Source organism: Callorhinus ursinus, unplaced genomic scaffold (genome assembly GCF_003265705.2).
Source record: "Callorhinus ursinus isolate GAN/ISIS: 27379988/994484 unplaced genomic scaffold, GSC_fseal_2.0 scaffold20, whole genome shotgun sequence".
NCBI lineage: Eukaryota > Metazoa > Chordata > Mammalia > Carnivora > Otariidae > Callorhinus > Callorhinus ursinus.
This window is the reverse complement of record NW_027397082.1, coordinates 20,792,472-20,812,653: the sequence shown is the minus strand read 5'-3', so window position 1 is coordinate 20,812,653 and position 20,182 is coordinate 20,792,472. Positions and strand designations below refer to the sequence as shown.

The 20,182-nt window shown below is 37.5% G+C and overlaps 1 protein-coding gene and 1 pseudogene across 1 annotated transcript in view; both read right to left on the bottom strand.

Annotated features, from left to right (window-relative positions):
* Positions 1 to 20,182, bottom strand: part of HPSE2 (heparanase 2 (inactive)) — a 681,364-nt gene that overhangs the window by 540,214 nt on the left and 120,968 nt on the right. The window lies entirely within an intron of this gene.
* LOC112830886 (large ribosomal subunit protein eL6 pseudogene) lies at positions 12,367 to 13,245 on the bottom strand (annotated as a pseudogene).

The window sequence follows — 20,182 nt, the reverse complement described above, 5'->3', positions numbered from 1 at the left end:
TCAATGACAGCCTAGCTGGATATAGTATTCTTGGCTGCATATTTTTCTCATTTAGTGCTCTGAAGATATCATGCCAGTCCTTTCTGGCCTGCCAGGACTCTGGATAGGTCTGCTGCCAATCTAATGCTTCTACCATTGTAGGTTACAGATCTCTTCTCCCGAGCTGCTTTCAGGATTTTCTCTTTGTCTCTGAGACTTGTGAGTTTTACTATTAGATGTCAGGGTGTTGACCTATTTTTATTGATTTTGAGAGGGGTTCTCTGTGCCTCCTGGATTTTGATGCCTGTTTCCTTCCCCAAATAAGGGAAGTTCCCTGGTATAATTTGCTGCAATATATCTTCTGCCCCCCTCTCTCTTTCTTCTTCTGGGATCCCAATTATTCTAATGTTGTTTCACTTTATGGTATCACTTATCTCTCGAATTCTCCCCTCGTGATCCAGTAGTTGTTTATCTCTCTTTTTCTCAGCTTCTTTATTCCCAATCATTTGGTCTTCTATATCACTAATTCTCTCTTGTGCCTCATTTATCCTAGCAGTTAGAGCCTCCATTTTTTTATTGCACCTCATTAATAGCCCTTTTGATTTCAACTTGGTTAGATTTTAGTTCTTTTATTTCTCCAGAAAGGGATTCTCTTTTTTCAAGCCCAGCTAGTATCTTTATAATCATCATTCTGAACTTTAGTTCCAACATCTTCTAATGTCTGTATTGATTAGGTCCCTGGCAGTCGGTACTGCCTCTTGTTCTTTTTTTTTTTGAGGTGAGTTTTTTCCATCTTGTCATTTTGTCCAGAGAAGAACAGATGAATGAGAGAACAAAATGCTAACAGGTTAACAATGACCCCAGAAAAATATACACTAAACAAATCAGAAGATACCCAAAACCAGGGGGAAAAGAAAGGAAAATTAAAAAAAAAAAAAAAAAGGAATATGATCAGGCTCGTGAACAGAACAGAGCCACACCCTAGATTTTAGGTGTATTATTTTGGTCTGTTAGAAGAAACTGCCTCCCACGATTTTAAAGAATAAAAAACTTATGTATGTACAAAATAAGGGTAAATACAATGAAGGGATGAAATATGACTGTAAAGATGAAAATTAAAAAAGATTTTACAAAAGGAACTGATAAGATAAGAAGTTGGTTGAAAAAAGAATGAAAAAAATTAAAAAAGAGAGAGAGAATGTGATCAGGCAGGAGACTAGGACAATGTCATACACTAGATTTAGGGTATATTTTGGTCTGTCAAAAGAAACTGTATCCCAAATTTTAAAGAAAGGAAAACATATATATACAAAAAATAAGGTTAAATACAATGAAGGGATAAAATATGACTGTAAAAATGAAAATTAAAAAAGATTTTTAAAAAGGAATTGATAAGATGTTGGTTGAAAAAGGGAAGAAGAAAAATTCGAATAAAAAAACAGAAAAAGAAAAAATAAAGAAAATTTTAAAAATTAACTTTGAAAGACTAAAGAATCATGGGGGGGGGAAGCCATGAATTCTATGTGCTGTATTCCCTTAGCTCTGGGGTTTTGCCATTCTCACTGATCAGTAAACTTGGTCTTGGCTGGCTGTTCTTGCTGATCTTCTGGGGAAGGGGCCTGTTGCAGTGATTCTCAAATGTCTTTGCCCGAGGTGGAATTGCCCCACCCTTGCTAAGAGAGGCCAGGCTAAGTAATCAGCTGGGGGGGGGGGGGGGGGGTGGTTTGCTCTCGGAAGCTTTTGTTCCCTGAAAGCTTTCAGTACAGCTTTGGAGGACGAGAATGAAAATGGCAGCCTCCCAATCTCTGCCCTGGAGGAGCCGAGAACTTGGGGCCCCGCTCCTCAGTGTGCCCCCAGAGAAAAGCAGTCAATCACTCCCATTTCCCCGGTCTCCGACTGCACTCTGTGCTCACCCAGCCTGTGACCCAGCGTTTCTATCCCTGGCACCCAACCCCGTGTGGAGTCTCCAAACCCAGCAGATCCCTGCGGTGCACTCCCACGCCGCTCCTCCCGGGGGAGGAAGGGGAGTCTCCCCAGATCTGCCGCTTGTTGGGTCCCTGCTGGAGGAGCAGTGGCCCGACTGGGCCACGGATCACGGTTTATGGCAACCCGGAGCTGGGAGCTCACGCCTCGGCTCCATCTCTGCAGTTGGCTTCCCTGTTCTGATACCTGGGAGCTCTGCAGCACTCAGGCACCCCCGGTCTTTCTGTGACCCCAAGGGTCCTGAGACCACACTGTCCCAGCGAGTGTTCCACTGCCCCGCTTAGCCACTGGAGCAACATCCCTCAGCAGAGCAGACTTCTAAAAGTTCCAATTTTGTGCTGCGTTGCTCTAGCATTTGCCAGAAGCAGCTGACGGAGGTCCCCTCCCCCGCCGTCTATCCTCCCGAATATCACCTCGGATTCACTTCTCCTCACGTCCTACCTTCCAGAAAGTGGTCGCTTTTCTGTTCATAGAATTGCTGCTATTCTTTTCTTTGATCTCCTGTTGAGTTTGTAGGTGTTCTGAATGGTTTGATAACCATCCAGCTGAATTCCTGGGACCAGACAAAATTTAGGTCTCCTACTCCTCTGCCATCTTGCTCCTCCCCTCTGGGGTGTTGAGTTTTAGTGATATGTAGTTTGCAAATATCTTCTCCCATTCTGTAGTTTGCCTTTAAGTTTTGTTGATTTGTTTCTTTCACCATGTAGAGCTTTTTATTTTGATGAAGTCACAATAATTTATTTTTGCTTTTGTTTCCCTTGCCTCAGGAGACATATCTAGTACAAGTTCCCACCATTTAACCTCTTCAAAGTCTAAATTTGTCATATAGCTAACATTTTGAGCTAGGCACCAAGGTGTGCATTCTACTTGCATTATCCCATCTAATCTTAACAACATTTTGCAGTATTTACTACTATTATCCTTATTTTACAGATAAGGAAACTGATTCTAAAGAAGTAAGTTATCCAAAGTCACATAACTAAAAAATAGCAGAGCCAAGATTTAAGACTAGTCTGATTCTAAACTAGTCATGCTTTTCCCTTCTAAATTGATTCTGTGCCATAATTTCAAAACTTTGAAAAAACCTTTATAAAACCTACACACTGAACAAGCAGAGTCATGAGGGATTATCAGATAGCAGAACTACTTTTGTCTCCAACATCCCTTTAAAATATATTTTGTGGGGGAAGCATTTCCTATGTCCCTGAATGGACACTTGGGCAGTTCCACGGTTTTTGATTCTCACTCTCAGGTAGCAAGTATTCTATAGTCACTTTAAAATTCAACCATAAGTCTCAAAGTTCACAAAATGTCTAATCTCAGGTTATCAAACCTTTATACTTCATTCAAAATTATATCTACCTCCTGCTAAAAGGTTCATAGAAGGGTAAGGAAAAAGTTAGGAAAGCAATAAGACTCTTATTTAAATAGTACTGTTAAAATTTGGCTTCTTGCTCTCTGAAGATGAGAGTGCCTTCACAGGTATTTCAAAGCACCACACACACACCCAATGGTGGCAGTCTGTCACATTAATTTCCCTCAACTTGGAGTACTGCACTCTATTCTGGTAATCATTTATTTCTTCCTTGGCCTCCAAGGAAACAGTAGGGTCCACCTTGCTGAGGCCTGTTTGCCTGTCTGTGAACTTCTATTGAACTGGATCTAAGCCATCCCCCCTACTGCCCTTGTAGGTATGATCCCACATCTGACCCACTATTCCTTTAAAAATCCTCCTCAAGCGGCACGTGGGTGGCTCAGCCAGTTAAACCACCCAACTCGTGATTTCAGCTCAGGTCATGATCTCATGGGTCATGAGATTGAGCCCTGTGTCGGGCTCTGCACTCAGGAGGAGTCTGCCTGAGATTCTCTCCCTCTGCACACCCTCCTCTCTCTCAAATAAATAAATAAAAATCTTTTAAAAAATCCTCCTCAAATATCTAACAATACATAATTTAGTACACTCTTTATAGATGAGGAGTCTTTAAGATTATGTGGCCAGTTTCTAGGTATATCCTTCTGCACCTTGGTCTGATACTCTGCTTTAGTATGTAACACCTATTGTATATAGATGCCTTAGTAGAAACTTCTAATTTAACATGCTGCTCTAATTCCATACACTGGAATGTAAAAGGTGTGAATCAATCTCCATATAATTCCATCCACAGGCCAGGGCCTCTACTCAACCATCATATTTTGAAGCAACTATAAGGAAGAGGCTGAGAACTCTAGTTCCTGGAATATTTGGCTCTTCCTTTAAATATCTTCACTCACTCTCAAAAGGCTAGTTGACCAGAAATAACTTGGTAATCAATATAGTCAGGAATGAGGCAGAATCCTACAGTTGGCATTTGGAGGTTATATGCCCCACATCCTTGTTGATAGCATTCTATATTCTCCTTATCATTTCTGATGAGAGCCTTCCAGAACACAAACTCTGAGAACTCTTTATCCTAGCTCTACTTCTCATTTTCCAGAACATAGTCCATTGTATTTAATTGTTGATGATCCAAAACAAAAATTTTGAAACTTTGAAACCTCCTATCACTGGTCATCTGGTCAAGAATTAATAGTAATAAATTTTCTTCAAATCCTTGAAACAACTGGTTTGAAAATGTTTAGCATTAGTTCATAAAATTTAGAATTTCATGGAAATGATTCTCCTGAAAATGCCAACTGCCTATTTATTTTTAAATGGTAATTTTATAATTTCTTATTTGATGACACGTTTCTGTGAGGAATTAAGCAAATACATGCAGCAGCATGCTAAGTGAAAATTGGGAAGAGCCGCTTCCAAACAGATCTACACTATCATAATGTAGATTCTTCATTTAAAAACAAATAAATAAAATTTCATTTTCTCCACAAATTTTAAGATCTTAAAAGTTTCCAGAGCTCTCTAGAAACTATTTCCTCATGTTCTATACCTGATAAGACAACTGCTCCTTTGGAACTATAGGTAGTTGTGACTCCATTTGTAAAAATTCAAGTAAAATCTATCATTCTTAAAGAGAGGGAGAGAGCAAGTCATAGGCTTCTCAAAGGTCTTTACAGGTTGAATATTTAGAAAGGTCAGGACACCAACCAATGTTAGAATATGTAAAACTATTTCACTTTCTACCCAACCATATATAAAATAAGCTGTTTCTCAGCTTCATGATTATTTCAGTCTAATAATGCACTTGTTGCCAAACACTTCTGAGATCATCCACGGAGTACATTTTTCAAATTTGAATTAGCAGCCTCTCTTCCAGAATTGTGCTTTGAAGATTCATAAAGGGTACTAGCAAAGTCTGATTTGAGATAATGAATGTCAAATTGACCCTTAAAAAAATCTGTGATGTAGGATTTAAAGTAGAATAGAAAACAGAAGGTGATGAGAGCTTTTTATTCCATTGGGAGGCTGGCAAGCCATTTCTAAGAGAGAGGGCTCTAAGTCTTACTCAGGGACAAGAATATTAATGGATCTTGAATTATATTTTCCGAGAATCACTGAAATTTTGATGGTGAATAAGATAACTAAGTTATTTAGTGTTCTGGTACTTGTTAAAAGGTTTGCTTCAGGTGTCTTCTGACAGAGCAGCTTTCACATTGCTACTCATTTTTTGGATGTCAGATTTCTTTAAGTTAGACTTGATTGTATTCCAAATTAGTGGATCCATAAGGAATAAAGCATAAGGGCAATGGTTTGCCTTGTGACCTCACTTTTCTGATGAATCTAAGAACTGATTTTTCTATTTCTTCAGCTTTTTTTGTTTTTTGTTACAATGGAGTGGAGATGTCCAAGCTCCTTACATGCCTGACCAGAAGTCAGAAGTCATGTTTATTTTTAATTCTAATTGTTGATGAAATTCCTCTCTATAAAATACAGATGAATAATAACCCCCCACATGCACAGAGGATTTTATGATTATGCCAGATAACATATCTGAAAGCCCCTAACATAGTGGCTACTTTAGGCACTTACCTATTTGTTGAGTCTAAATTTGTTGACAATGAACCACTCCAACTTACAAGCAGTTGTTTTATAAATATCCATATATAGGCTGAATGTTTAGAACTTAATAACAGTTCCATGATGAAACAATGATAAGTATGGTAATTAAATTTCCAGATTTTCCAAAAAGGCTATTCTTATCTAACCCATAGTATAATAACAGTATTTCTCCAAAAATCCCTACCATGAGAGCTATAACTCTGAGATCACATAGTACCTGAGAATAGCAGAAAGAAGAACAGGAAAATGGAGATGGCTGTAAAAGTAACAAATACATCTTAACCAGGTGCCATTGTTCTCACTTCCTAAATCATTCTCCCCCTAACCAGTCTGTGACATCTTCCAGGTCTCCTAATTCACAAATGTTATTTCAATGATGTTAATGGTACTTCTCCAAAGTTCAAGACAAAGAACTGATATACTTGAAATAGGTATTTCTAGTGAAAGAACTTCCTGAGTCCTTCGATGCCCTGAGAGCAGAGTGGGGGACAAAGACTTGAAGGAAACATGTGCATGCCCCTGTTTCAAAGATAAAAATTACATTGCTCTGGGGAAATGAGGGTATAGTCTCAAACATACTTTCTCTGGGATTTTATTCTCTCAGTCATGCCCCAACAATATATTGGTGAGTTCCATTTCATGGATAGCTTTGCCAACTTCTGACTCATACTTCATAAAGGATGGTATCAGGTTAAGAAAGAAGAATCCGATGGGAAAACCAAAGTTACAATCATTGCATGATTCTGCCAAGGGCCACTCATTCTATTCCAGGTCTGTGCTTGGTACAGAGGGTGCAATGGTGAGCAAAACATGGATCTTGCCTTAGAAGCTCATGGTCTAAGCTGAAGAGAAGTATCCTGAGGAAAATTTTATTTGGTCTTATTCATATCCTGGCCTATACTTGAACTAATCACTGCAGTAATTTGGCACCACATTTCTTCCCCTGAGGTGAGAAAGATGGGGTATGGATCAGAAAGATAGGCAAAGATAGACAAATATGAAGATTGCATGTCCCACATAAATGATATTAGGGTTCTCCAAAGAAATGGTATAATCAGAAAGAAAAAACAGGAAATGTTGGGCTAACATATCAGAAACCCTTCCCCATGAATAGTACAAGTGAGAAAGAAGACATATAAATTCTATTTCATAAGTACATGAGGTTTCACAAAGCCACATATTTGGACAGCTCATCAAGAAAATTATCATTCCCCATTTACTACAATCAAACATAAAGGGTAAATGTACATACTCTTCATGGGAATCCTGTTAAAACAACAACAACATGGTGATAGAGGTTGCTCAGTGATCTGTAGTAAAAGATCCTGATTTGGCACTACTGAAATACAGTGTGCCATTCTAGCCTTGCCAATCATTTCCCAGGCAAGTCACAGAAGAGCCATGTAGGCTTGCCAACATGACAAAGTGTCTATTGGCACAACTTTTTTTTTTTAATGAAACATTCTTATTATTCATGCAACACTGATTCAGTCCATAGACAGAAAATAAAAGAGCCACATAGAATAATTTACCCAATAATCTATTTAGGGCATTGCCTAGTCTGTGCTGAATAGTGCAGAAACACTCAGGGCACAAAGTTAGGGCTGGCAAAGAGTCTGGAAATTGAGATAGGAAATCCAAGAGAGGAGAAAGCCACAGAAGGGGAGCTCTCAAAACTCTGAATAAATTCTAAAATGAAAATTACAATCTAGGTACAAAATCTAAGTATAAACTGACCACAGAACTGTGACACTCCAAAATGTCTATTGGAAGGCAACAGCTGGAAAGCTAAAAAGGCTGAGCAAGGATTTCAGCTGCTGCCCAATGCAGGGAGAGAGTGTTTTGAGTTTGAAATATGCCAAGTTAAAGAGGCTTGATAAACATCTGGACTCTCCAGTAAAACTGCAGAAAGGAGTAATGCCAAGGAGTAAAGACTATGTCTCACCCTAAGACTAAAAGAAAAACTAAAACAGATCTGCTCTATCAAAGTGTAAAATGAAGCCTACAATAGTTCAAGGTGACAAACCAAATATCGAACTGTCTGCTTGAATTAAAAAAAAAAAAAAGCACTCTTCAGAGAAAGAGGAAAAAATCCAGATTCTCTACAGTATCAAACATAATGTCCAAATACAATTAAAAACATACTAGACGTGGAAATAGAAAAATGTGACCCATAGTCAAAAGAAAAAGTAGTAATAGAAACCCCAAAATAATTCAGATGTTAGAATTAGCAATAAGTACTTTTAAAATTTAATTTATTTTTTTAATTCCAGAACAATTAACATACAATGTTATATTAGTTTCAGGTGTACAATATAGTGATTCAGCAATTCTGTACATTACTCAGTGCACATTAGGATAAGTGTACTCTTAATCCCCTTCACCTATTTCACCTATTCCCTCACCCACCTCCCCTCTGGCAACCACCAGTTTGTTCTCTATATTTAAGAGTCCATTTTTTTAAAAGATTTTATTTATTTATTTGAGAGAGAGAGAGAGCATGAGTCGGGGGAAGGGGCAGAGGAAGAGGAAGAAGCATACTCCCTGCTGAGCAGGGAGCCCAATGTAAGGCTCGATCCCAGGACCCTGAGATCATGACCTAAGCCGAAGGCAAACGTTTAACAACTGAGCCACCCAGGTACTCCAAGAGTCCATTTTTTTGCTTGTCACTCTTTTTCTTTGTTTGGTTTGTTTCTTAAATTCCACATATGCGTGAAATCATATGGTATTTCTTACTCTGACTGACTTACTTCATTTAGCATTATACCCTCCCTTTTATTGCAGATGACAAGATTTCATTCTTTTTTATGGCTGAGTAATATTCTTCTCAATCTTCTTTATCCATTCATCTATTGATGGACACCTGGGTAGCTTCCATACCTTGGCTATTATAAATAATGCTGCAATTAACATAGGGGTGCATATATCTTTTCAAAATTAGCGTTTTCATCTTCTTTGGGCAAATACCCAGTAGTGGAATTACTTGATCACATGGTAATTCTATTTTTAATTTTTTGAGGAGCCTCCATACTGTTTGCAGACAAGTACCTTAAAGCTGCTATTATAAATATAATCAAGGTCTAAAGGAAAAGATGATCGTAATGGATGAGAAGATGGCACATCTAAGCAGAAAAATAGGAACTATGCAAAAGAACCAAATGAAAACTCTAGAAATGAAAACGGCAGTATCTGAAATAAAAAATTCAACAGATGGGCTTAACAAAAGATTGGAGCCATCGCCCTAAAAGTCACAAACTTGAAAAGTTCTTTGGCTGAAGAGAAATGACATCAGATGGAACTCACACATACAAGGAAAAATAAAGGAGACTGGAGAGGCACATGGATGGCTCAGTCAATTAAGCATCTGACTATTGATTTTGGCTCAGGTCATGATCTCAGGGTTCTGAGATGGAGCATCATGTCAGACTCCGCAATGGGTGTTGACTCTGCTTAAAGTTCTCTCCCTCTCCCTTTCCCTCTGCCCCCCCTAAAAAAAGGGGGGACTGGACATGGTAAATATGTGGATAATCTTAACATGATATTTTGCATCTTCTATTCATTTCTTCAAAAAAAACACAACTGACTATATATACTTAACACTACTGAACTATAGACTTAAAAATAATTAAGATGATAAATTTTGTATGTTTTTTGTCACAATAAAAAACAAATTACTATTTAATGAAAAAAATATAATATTGTGGGGATTATAATATACATAGATATAAAATATATAAAACAATAGGATGGGGGTCTAAGTGGAATTACAGTGTTATACAAGTTTTATTGCAATTAGTGCTACATTAATTCTTTTTTTTTAAGGTTTTATGTACTTATTTGTCAGAGAGAGAGGGAGAAAACAAGCAGAAGCACAAGCAGGGGGAGCAGCAGGCAGTGGGAGAAGCAGGCTCCCCGCTGAGCAAGGAGTCCAATGCGGGACTCAATCCCAGGACCCTGGAATCATGACCTGAGCTGAAGGCAGACACTTAAACGACTGAGCCACCCAGGTGTCCCAGTACTACATTAATTCTAAGTAGAATAGGATAACTTAAAGATCAATACTGTAATCTTTGGTACAACTACTTAAAAATAATACAGAAGTTATAGCTAAAAGTCATTAAAATAATTAAAACAAAACATTAAAAATTGTATTAACCCAAAAGTAAACAGGAAAGGAGAAAAATAGGATGGGGGGGAAAGAGGCAGGACAAATAGAAAGCAAATAGCAAAATGGCAGACTTAGAATTCAACTTTCAACTATGTTGAAGTAACTGGTACTAAATCAGCCCTCCTGAAATAAACTATAAATCTGAACAAACCATTTGAAACAACTTTTTAAGGCAGAGAACAACAGAGAGCACAGTACTACAACTCTTGAGAGAAAGAAAACTCATGAGGTGAGTGAGCCCAGGATCACCCAGCTCTCTAACTGGATATAATTTTCCAACTATAATGCAGAGACCTAGAGCCTGAGCTGGTTGAGGTGATCCCACTGATCTTGGGAGGCAGAAATCAGAGTCTGAGTTGGCTGAAGTGGCTGTAATCTATGATGCAAGGTAATAAAAAAAAGGTGGATGTGCAGAGAAGAAGGCCCCAGGAGTCCTGTGGGAGGTCCTGTATAAAATCCTTAACTGAGGACAAGGCTATACATGTTCAGAGTGAGACTATGAGAGTTTACCAGATAGCAGTTAAGATAAAGTTGAGAGGGAAATAGAGATATTAGAGAACAAGCACTGCTAGAGAAAATAAAACATAGTTCCTGGCCCTTTCAGAGTGGAGAGATCCTGTTAATACTTTGATAACATAGTTCACATTGAGTTGAGATAGCAGAAGGCTACACCATAGGAGTAATGGGCAAACTTTACTATAAGACCTACTCTAGATGCACCCTAACAAAGTATGAAACCAAGTTTTAACAAGATCCAGAAGAGAAATGTTGAAAGTTAATTCCTGACAAGCTAGACGAGCTTGAGAAATATCCTGAACTTTCCAAAGATCTGTGGAGATTAAATTAAATTACAAATCAAAAATAATGAGATATCTAGAAAATCTCCTAGTATCTGGAAATTAAATCTTTTCTAAATAGTCCATGGTCAAGGAAAAATCACAAGAGACATTAGGAAATACTTCAAACTAAAAAATAGTAACTTACCAAAATTCGTAGAACACAGAACAAACAATGCTTAAAGGAGGAATTTAGTTTTAAATTCACATATTAGAGAAAATAGCAAGATTTAATATCAATTATCTAACTTTCCACTTTAAGAAGCTAGAGAAAGAAGAGCAAATTAAATCCAAAGTAAGTCATAAGAAAGGAATAATAAAGATCAGAGTAGAAATCAGCAAATAGAGAAAATTAACAAAGCCAATATTTTTTCTTTTAAAGGATTAATAAAATTAATAAACACCTCTCAGTAAAAATTAAGGAAAAAACAGGAAAATCACAAATTAATAGTATCAAGAATAAGAGAGAAGCATCACTACAGATCCCAGAGACATTAAAAGGATAATAATGCAATATTATGAACAACTCTATGGCAATAAATCCAACAACTTAAAATGGGCAACTCTTTTTTAAAAAAGACAAAAATTTATGAAGAAATATAAAATCTGAATAGCCCTTATATGTATCAAAGAAACTATAATAAAAATTTTGCATAAATAAAACTCCACACCCATCTGAGTTCACTGGAAAGTTCTATCAACCTTTAAGGAGACTTAATATTAAGGTTACATAAACACTTTCAGAAAATAAAAAAGAATGTTTCCACTTTATTTTATAAGCCATATTTTATTTTATTTTTTTTAATTTTGTATTGTTATGTTAATCACCATACATTACATCATTAGTTCTTGATGTAGTGTTCCATGATTCATTGTTTGTGCATAAGCCAGCTTAATCCTGATACCAAAATCTGACAAGGACATTACAAAAAAAGAAACTTACAGACAAATAGCCCAAATCCTCAACTGTATTAATTAATGCAAAAAGACAGTGTTTTCAACAAATGCTGCTAGGATAAATGGATAAACATATGGAAAAAATGAATATTAATCTCCTCCTGACACAATTAATTAATGTGAAATGGATCACAGACCTCAGTGTAAAAGCAAAACTATAAAATGTCTAGAAGAAAAGATGAAAGAAAATTTTTGTGGGCTTGAGAGTTGACAAGGATTTCTTAGATATAACACCAAGAACATTAAACATAAAAGAAAATTTTGATAAACTGGACTTACTGTGATTAAAACTTTCTGCTCTATAAAGCAGAGTAGAGTTTCATAAAACTGAGTAAAAGTTAGCAGTTCACTAACAGGAGAAAGCATAAACAGATTGTGGGATAGTCATACAATGGAAACCTCAGAATTTTTTAAATTTTATTTATTTATTATTTATTTTTTGAACTGGATCAGTTATCTAAATTAAGTTCTTTGCAAGAAATTTGGAACACCAGTTTGTGAGGATAAACTCCATTTGTGAGAGAAAACACAGAGCAGAGGTAGATCTAAAGCTGAGGAAGAGCTTTGATTTTTGGCAGAATTTGTGAGTCCACAGCTTTCTGATCAACCTTGTACTGTTCTGTAATCTCATATTTCCCCTTCTCTGTGTCAAAAACCTCAAAAGTTTATACAGCTTATTCTTCTTGAAGTAAGCATAAGTGAGATGTTTTGGGATTTTTGCACTACTGATATAAATTTTGATGGATTGGCAATAACAAATTTCTGGTGTGTTCTATGCAGAGGAACTTGACTGAGGGCCAGAGATCCAGTCACAAGTAGCAAGCCACTGCTCAGCTGCTTCAGGAAAACCACCCTCTTGCTTCTGTGGTGCCCAGTGAGGACAATCAAAATGGTTCCAGGAGTGATGCTAGCTCGCAGTTTTCTCACATGATGAATGAAAGGTTTTTGCTGTGGCTCAATAGCTTTTGAGTCACATCTTCAGTAAGATAATACCTAGGCAATTTGTGAAGCTTAACCACTCAGATATCACCATTCCTGTCACCACCAACTGGTTTTGTAATAGTATCAAGAAACTTTTTCTTTTTCCTTTCAACCCTGGATTCAGCTGCTGAATTCTTCCTCTCGTACATGGCCTTTTTGTAATACATAGCTGATTAGGAATATCTGTCAATTCCTCTGACCTTCCTCTGAAACCTGCAGTTTCAGCTGCAGTGGTGCTTCTTCTTTGGCATTTCAGCCTTCAGATTATCCTTCTTAACCTTGCCTCCACCATCAGCCTTCTTGGCTTCAGGTTTTTTCTCCTTACTATCTGGATTCTCAGCTTTCATCTGCCATCTTGGAAGATGGGGAAGGGTCAAAAATATTTTTCTAATGAACTACTGATACACACAACAAAGATGACTATTTGGGGGGCACCTGTGTGGCTCAGTCAAGTTTCGGCTCAGGTCGTGATCTCAGGGTCATGGGATTGAGCCCTGTGCTGGGCTCCAGACTCAGTGTGGAGTCTGCTTGAGATTCTCTGTCCCTCTACCCCTCTCCACGCTCACGCTCTAAATAAATAAATAAATAGAATCTTAAAAAAAAAAAAGATGAATCAAAAACTAATGATGTAATGTATGGTGATTAACATAACAATAAAAAAATTTTTAAAAAACAAAGATGAGTATTGGAAACATTACACTAAGTTTAAAAATCTAGACACAAAACAGTATCTATGAAGTTCAAGAACAGGCAAAATAATATATGAAATCAGAATGTAGTTGCCTTCTAAGATGTAGCTGAACTGGAAAGGGACAGTAGGGGACTTTCTGGATGATAGAAATGTTCTAGATCCTGTTTAAGGTGATGGTTACATAGGTGCATACTTTTATCAAAAGCAATCAAATTGTACACCTCAGATCTTGCATTTTATGATATATAAATTTTATTCAATTTTTCAAGTGGCAATATAAAAAAATTTTAGTTCCTGCTGAATTATGTAATTTTCCATCTAGATTTCAAAAGGTATCAAGTACCGGGGCGCCTGGGTGGCTCAGTTGGTTAAGCGACTGCCTTCGGCTCAGGTCATGATCCTGGAGTCCTGGGATCGAGTCCCGCATCGGGCTCCCTGCTTGGCAGGGAGTCTGCTTCTCCCTCTGACCCTCCCCCCTCTCATGTGCTCTCTCTCTCTCTCTCTCTCTCTCAAATAAATAAATAAAATCTTTAAAAAAAAAAAGGTATCAAGTATCAAGTAAAATAAAACTCAATGACCCATACACCTTACATGAATCCAGTTATAGACTATAACAGCTAAAATGAAAGGTTCCAAAGTTTACTCACTTAATATTCTACAGATTAGGAAAGGCATATCCACTATGAACAGACACAACAAGAACAAGAATGGAGTGTCATGTTATCTGCTTCTTCCCTTCACCTCCCCACAGTGTTCAACCCCCAAGGAAAGCCCACCTGAACGCTCTGAAGACCAAAAGTTGTCAATAAGCTTTCAAGGCTTGAATTCCTACCATAAGGTAGGAATAACTCCAGACAAAACTTATCATCAGAACAATAACCAGGACCAACCTAAAAGCAATCACTTCTTTGGTAGTCCCATCAAGGTCATTCAAGTCAGTGAGACTGACCTTTCTCAACATTAACCCAGGATTCTAATCAAGCCGACATGGAGATGCACTTATTTTGTCCAGCTGGCTACAAAAACACACGCATGAATTCTTTCTTACTCACCCTCAAGCTAGCCTTTCCCTCCCCTCTTCCTGTTTTTCTTTTTCACACATGCACAAACAGTCACGTCGTCATATGAGACAAGTGAACACTGAATCTTAAGGGTAAAAAAACAGATGTTTTCCAATTATCCTTCACAAAACCATATTTTATATTGGGTTCTTCTATGGATTTATAACCAATGAAGAGATGTTACTACATTAGCTCATGGAGGGGGATGATAAAAACTGGAAAGGAAGAGTCAGACAAGGCAAAGAGAAGCTATCCAGAAGGATGCAATTGGAGAAGCATGACAAATGGGCAGCACAGTTTTAGAGGGTTCCGGCAGAAAGGCAGATTGCCTGACTGGGAGAGATTCTCCACAGCTGGAGCATCGCACACACCATCTGGAATTTTTTAAATCTGCTTTCCCCAGGTGATCTGATTCTCAGAGTGCCAGTGGAGATGAGAAAAGAAGTAATTGTATAGCTCAGAACAGCTCCAAATGCTCCCCAAATTAATGAAATCTTGTTTGAATCAATTTCAGCTTCCCCTCCACATTGAGCCCCTAGTTTTGTGTTGTTGTTCCCCCACAAAAAAAAATTGAATGGTAGGAGTTTAACCCCTAAAGGTTTTCTGTACAGTGGAACAAAACATGATTCCCAGAATAATGGTCAAAAATGGTGCTCCAACTGTCAGATCTGGTCCAAATTTCCCAAGACAGGCCAACAAACTTCATTTTCAGTCTCACTCCTCTTGACTGGTCTTAGCACTACTTTTAGCTGTCACCAGATGGAGAGCCTACATGTTGAGGTCCATAGTTTTCATTCCCAGATGGTCCAAACTTCAGATTTAAAACAATAAGGGAAAATATAATTTTAAAAATGAAGACCAACCATAAACCAAACTCATAAAAATGAAAGGCTTTGGTTTTCTTTTTTCACAATATATATCTGTCTGTGAATATGGAGGGGGTGCATGCAAGAAAAGGAGAGATAGCTTACTGTGGAATAAGAGGGTGAGGGAAGGAATAAAAAGTAGCAGGAAAGGAATTCCACCTCTATCCTCTATCCTCATATCTTCTCCAATTGACTTTTTTTTTTCTCTCCTATCTTGTTTTATGCCAGAAGTATAAAGCCAACTTTTTCTATGAAGGGCCAGATAGCAACTTAGCAACTATTTTAGGTTTTGTGGGCCATGAGGGTTATTAAACAAGTACTCAACTCTGCCTTTGTAGCATAAAAACAAACATAGACAATATGTAATGAATGAATATGGCTTTGTTCCAAATTATGAATAGTGAAATTTGGATTTCAAATACTTCTCTCATGTCATGAAATAATATTATTGGGATTTTTTTAAACTACTTAAAAATGTAAAAACCATTCTTTGGTCTCAAATCATGCAAAAAAAACCAGTCAGCAGGCTGGATTTGGCCCATGGGCCACAGATTGCCAATCCCTATTTAATACCAATAAATGCCATTATTCAAGGTTCAATTCCAGAACTACACAATGGCTGCAGCAAGAGTCTCACATGATGCCTTACTCAGAGTAGTTTTTCAAAATTGAAGTGTTCCATTATACCATGAGGAACTGTGGTAAAATTTCATTCTCAGGATCACAGATGTCGAAGGTATAAATAAATGTGTATCTAAAATAAATTCCTCTCCTGTTTTTAAACTTAAAATTTTCTCCTTTACCTATTCTTTTTATGGATCTTCTTCATTCTTGTTGGCATCAAGAAAGGGTAGTGTCTTGATGATCATAAACATTTTCAAGTATCTACCAGTGCTTCACTGTGGTGATGATAAAGATTAATATAGACAGCAGTACATTTCTTTTCTCTTTCACTTTTTTTAAATGAAAACACCAACATGTCCACTCAAACAAATTAGCATCTCTATGTCGGCAGACTATTTGCTGGGAACAACAAACTCCTATGTCATTTTGAAAAGGGAAAAAGAGCTGGATATGAAAAGATAAGCAAGAAGAGTAGTTTATAACTTGTAAGTTTGGGCACAGCACTTTTCACAAAACTTTTCACTAAAGGGACCATTCTTAGCCAAAGGTACCAAGCCAGGAGCTGATGCTACAGATATGGCCCTAGCCTTAAAAAACTTACAGTCAGGTTGTGGGGACATACATATGAGGCAAAAAGAAGAGTAATATAGTAAACCACAAACACTTCACAGATTTCAATATATATTAAAATATACAGCAAGATAGAATCCCACACAGATATTCTAAAAATGAAAGCTTAGAGAAATTGTATGAGAAAAATCCAACTAAAAAATATATTGAAAAAATACTTCCTGCCTAACAAAAACAAAATTAGAAAAATACCCAAAAAAGCCATAATAAAGTATAAATCCCCCACCTACTCCCCTCCAAAAAACCTATGGATAAAAAGGAAGGATCATCCCAAGAGGAAAAGAAGACAATTACAAATATAGCAAAATATAAGAAATAAAGCACAAAAGATAAATGATAATTGGACATAAATGAATGTCTTTGTGACATATATTGGGAGTTATATTTTTAGGTTTAAAGTCAACAGTGAATTTAAAAGTTTGAGCTAGTAGTGTTTAAAATTCTACAGAAAATGCAAATATATGGGGAATTCAAACTGGTGTAGCCACTGGAAAACAGTATGGAGGTTCCTCAAAAAGTTAAAAATAGAACCCCCATATGATCCAGTAATTGAACTACTGGTTGTTTACCCAAAAAATACAAAAACACTAATCCAAAGGGATACATGTACACTTATATTTATAGCAGCATTATTTATAATAGCCAAATTATGGAAGCAGCTCAAGCATTCATCAACAGATTCATCAACAGATGAATGGATAAAGAAGATGGGGTATGGTATATATATATATACACACACACAATGGGATATTACTCAGCCATCAAAAAGAAGATGGCAGGAAGGGAAAAATGAAGGGGGGGAAATCGGAGGGGAAGACAAACCATGAGAGACTATGGACTCTGAGAAACAAACAGGGTTCTAGAAGGGAGGGAGGTGGGGGGATGGGTTAGCCTGGGGATGGGTATTAAAGAGGGCACGTACTGGGTGTTTGTTATACGCAAACAATGAATCATGGAACACTACATCAAAAACTAATGATGTAATGTATGGTGATTAACATAATAAAAAAAAGAATGAAATCTTGCCATTTGCAATGATGTGGATAGAGCTAGACAGTATTATACTAAGTGAAATAAGTCAGTCAGAGAAAGACAAATACCACATGATTTCACTCATATGTGGAATTTAAGAAACAAAACAAACGAGCAAAGGGGGAAAAAAGAGAGAGACAAACCAAGGAACAGACTCTTAACTATAGAGAACAAACTGATGGTTACCAGAGGGGAGTTGGGTGAGTGGGAGGGGTAATGGGTAAAACAGGTGATGGGGATTTAAGAGTATACTTATCATGAACAAAATAATAAAATAAAATAAAAGGATACACAAACCATATCAAAATACATGCAGAGAAGTGTCTAAAGAAACAAAAAATAAAGACATTTTTGAAAGTGAAAAAAAAATCCAAACATGGGCAACAAGAAAGAACTAAAGATACCTAAGCATCTGATGGTAGGTACAGGTGACAAATAATCCAGGAACTCAGAGAAGGCTGAGGGCTGGGGAGTGATTTACAGAACATAGTTACACAGAGAACACTGCAGGAAAGAAATGCAGATGTTGAGGAAAGGGTGATGATGGGAGGGAACTTGGGCAGGATGGAAAGCTGCCTGCCCTTGACAAAAGGAGTCAATCCATTGGAAAATTATGCAAAAAAGACCCAGACAAAATAATGTCAGACCAGACAGCCGGGGAAAACCAAACTCCAAGAAGGTCTAACATCTCCTCTATACAATCCATCTGTGGCAATAATCAATGAGCATTTGAATCATAAAGTTATTTTGAGATTATCTAATCCTAGGCATTAATTTTATAAATAAGTCTTCAAGCCAGAGAGGTGAACTATCTTATACAAGGTCACATCATGAGTTGGTGGCCAGGTCTAGGACTCCAAATCTAGTACCCTATCTCCAGTGGTCCAGTGTGGTCCAGTATGCTGTCCATTGTACCACTCTGCCTCCACACACCAAGTCCTCAAGGGAGGTGTCCATTACTGTTACTCTCTCAGGAATTTCTGAAAGTTGCCTTTCAGTATCTGAACTTATAATTGTAGGTCTGTAAGTTCAATGCTTAGCAGAATAAATGTAGCTGGGTTTTATTGTTGCTTGTTTTTTATCATTATAGCATTGCCATTACTGATTATGTGGCCTTGAGCAAGTAAGTTACTTTACCCCTCTTAACTTCAGGTTTTATATCTATAAAATAAAGATAATAATAGTGCCTCCCACAAAGGACTATGGTAAAGATTAAGTAACATTTTACATATAAAGCATGTAGTACATGTCCTGGAATATAATAAACAATAAGTGTTAGCTATTGTTAAAGAAGACGTTCACCCTCTCCCATATTTCTGCCCATGAGCAGCATCACAGCATAGTTAGTGGTTAGGACAGTAAAGAGCATAGACTCTGGATGCCTCCTAGCTGTGTGGGCGTTGGCAAATTATTTAAACTCTCTGTGTCTCACATTCCCTATCCATAAACTGGGTCATTATAAAGATAAAATGAGATATTATATGTACACAATATCTTTAAAAAAAATAGAAATGCTTTAAAATAGAAGCATTTGTGGGGCACCTGGGTGGTTCAGTAGATTAAGAGTCAGCCTTTGGCTCAGGTCATGGTCTCAGGGCCCTGGGATAGAGCCCCACATCGGGCTCCCTGCTCAGCGGGGAGTCTGTTTCTCCCTCTCCCTCTGCGCCCCCCACTCATGCTCTCTCTCAAATAAATAAAATCTTTTTAATAAATAGAAGCATTTGTTAATAAAAAGATATAACTTATAGAAATTTCCATCTGCTAAGAAGTATGAAAGAAAAATTTGGCTTTTCCCCATGGTTGGGTATGAGATAGTCATTGTATATGCTTATAGTAAGCTCCTGGTGGTAGTGGGAGGGGTAGGGGAAAATAGTCAGAAACTTCTCCAAGACTTCTATTAATTTCCACCAAAATCCCTATCAGTAAGTCTTCTGTGCACAACTAAACTGCCTATAACTAGTTTTTACCAGTCAGAAAGAAGAATGAAATGTACCACACCTCCAACCTACCCCTACTTCCTCACAGATACTTGGTATTTAGTAGCTGAATTTTCTCATTAAACATTTTGAGGGCATTTTTTTTTTAGGGCATTTTTAAATAAAGTTTTTTCTGTTGCATTTTCCCCAACTCTCCATCTCTCTGTTGTCCACAGATATAAAGGCCTAGGAGCCCAGTATCATCACCATGGCCTTCAACCAGGGCCAAAATCCTAAATCTGGAACTGAGGGATCCACTGAGATTGCAGCCAGTAATCTGTCTATAGGCACAGCCAATGGTCAGAGCCAGAAGTCATGAAATAAGTAAAATTAATAACCAAGACCTAAGCCAAGAGCCATAAAACAAAGTTGGCAAGGAAAGGCGGGGAAGGGAAATGGGTGTC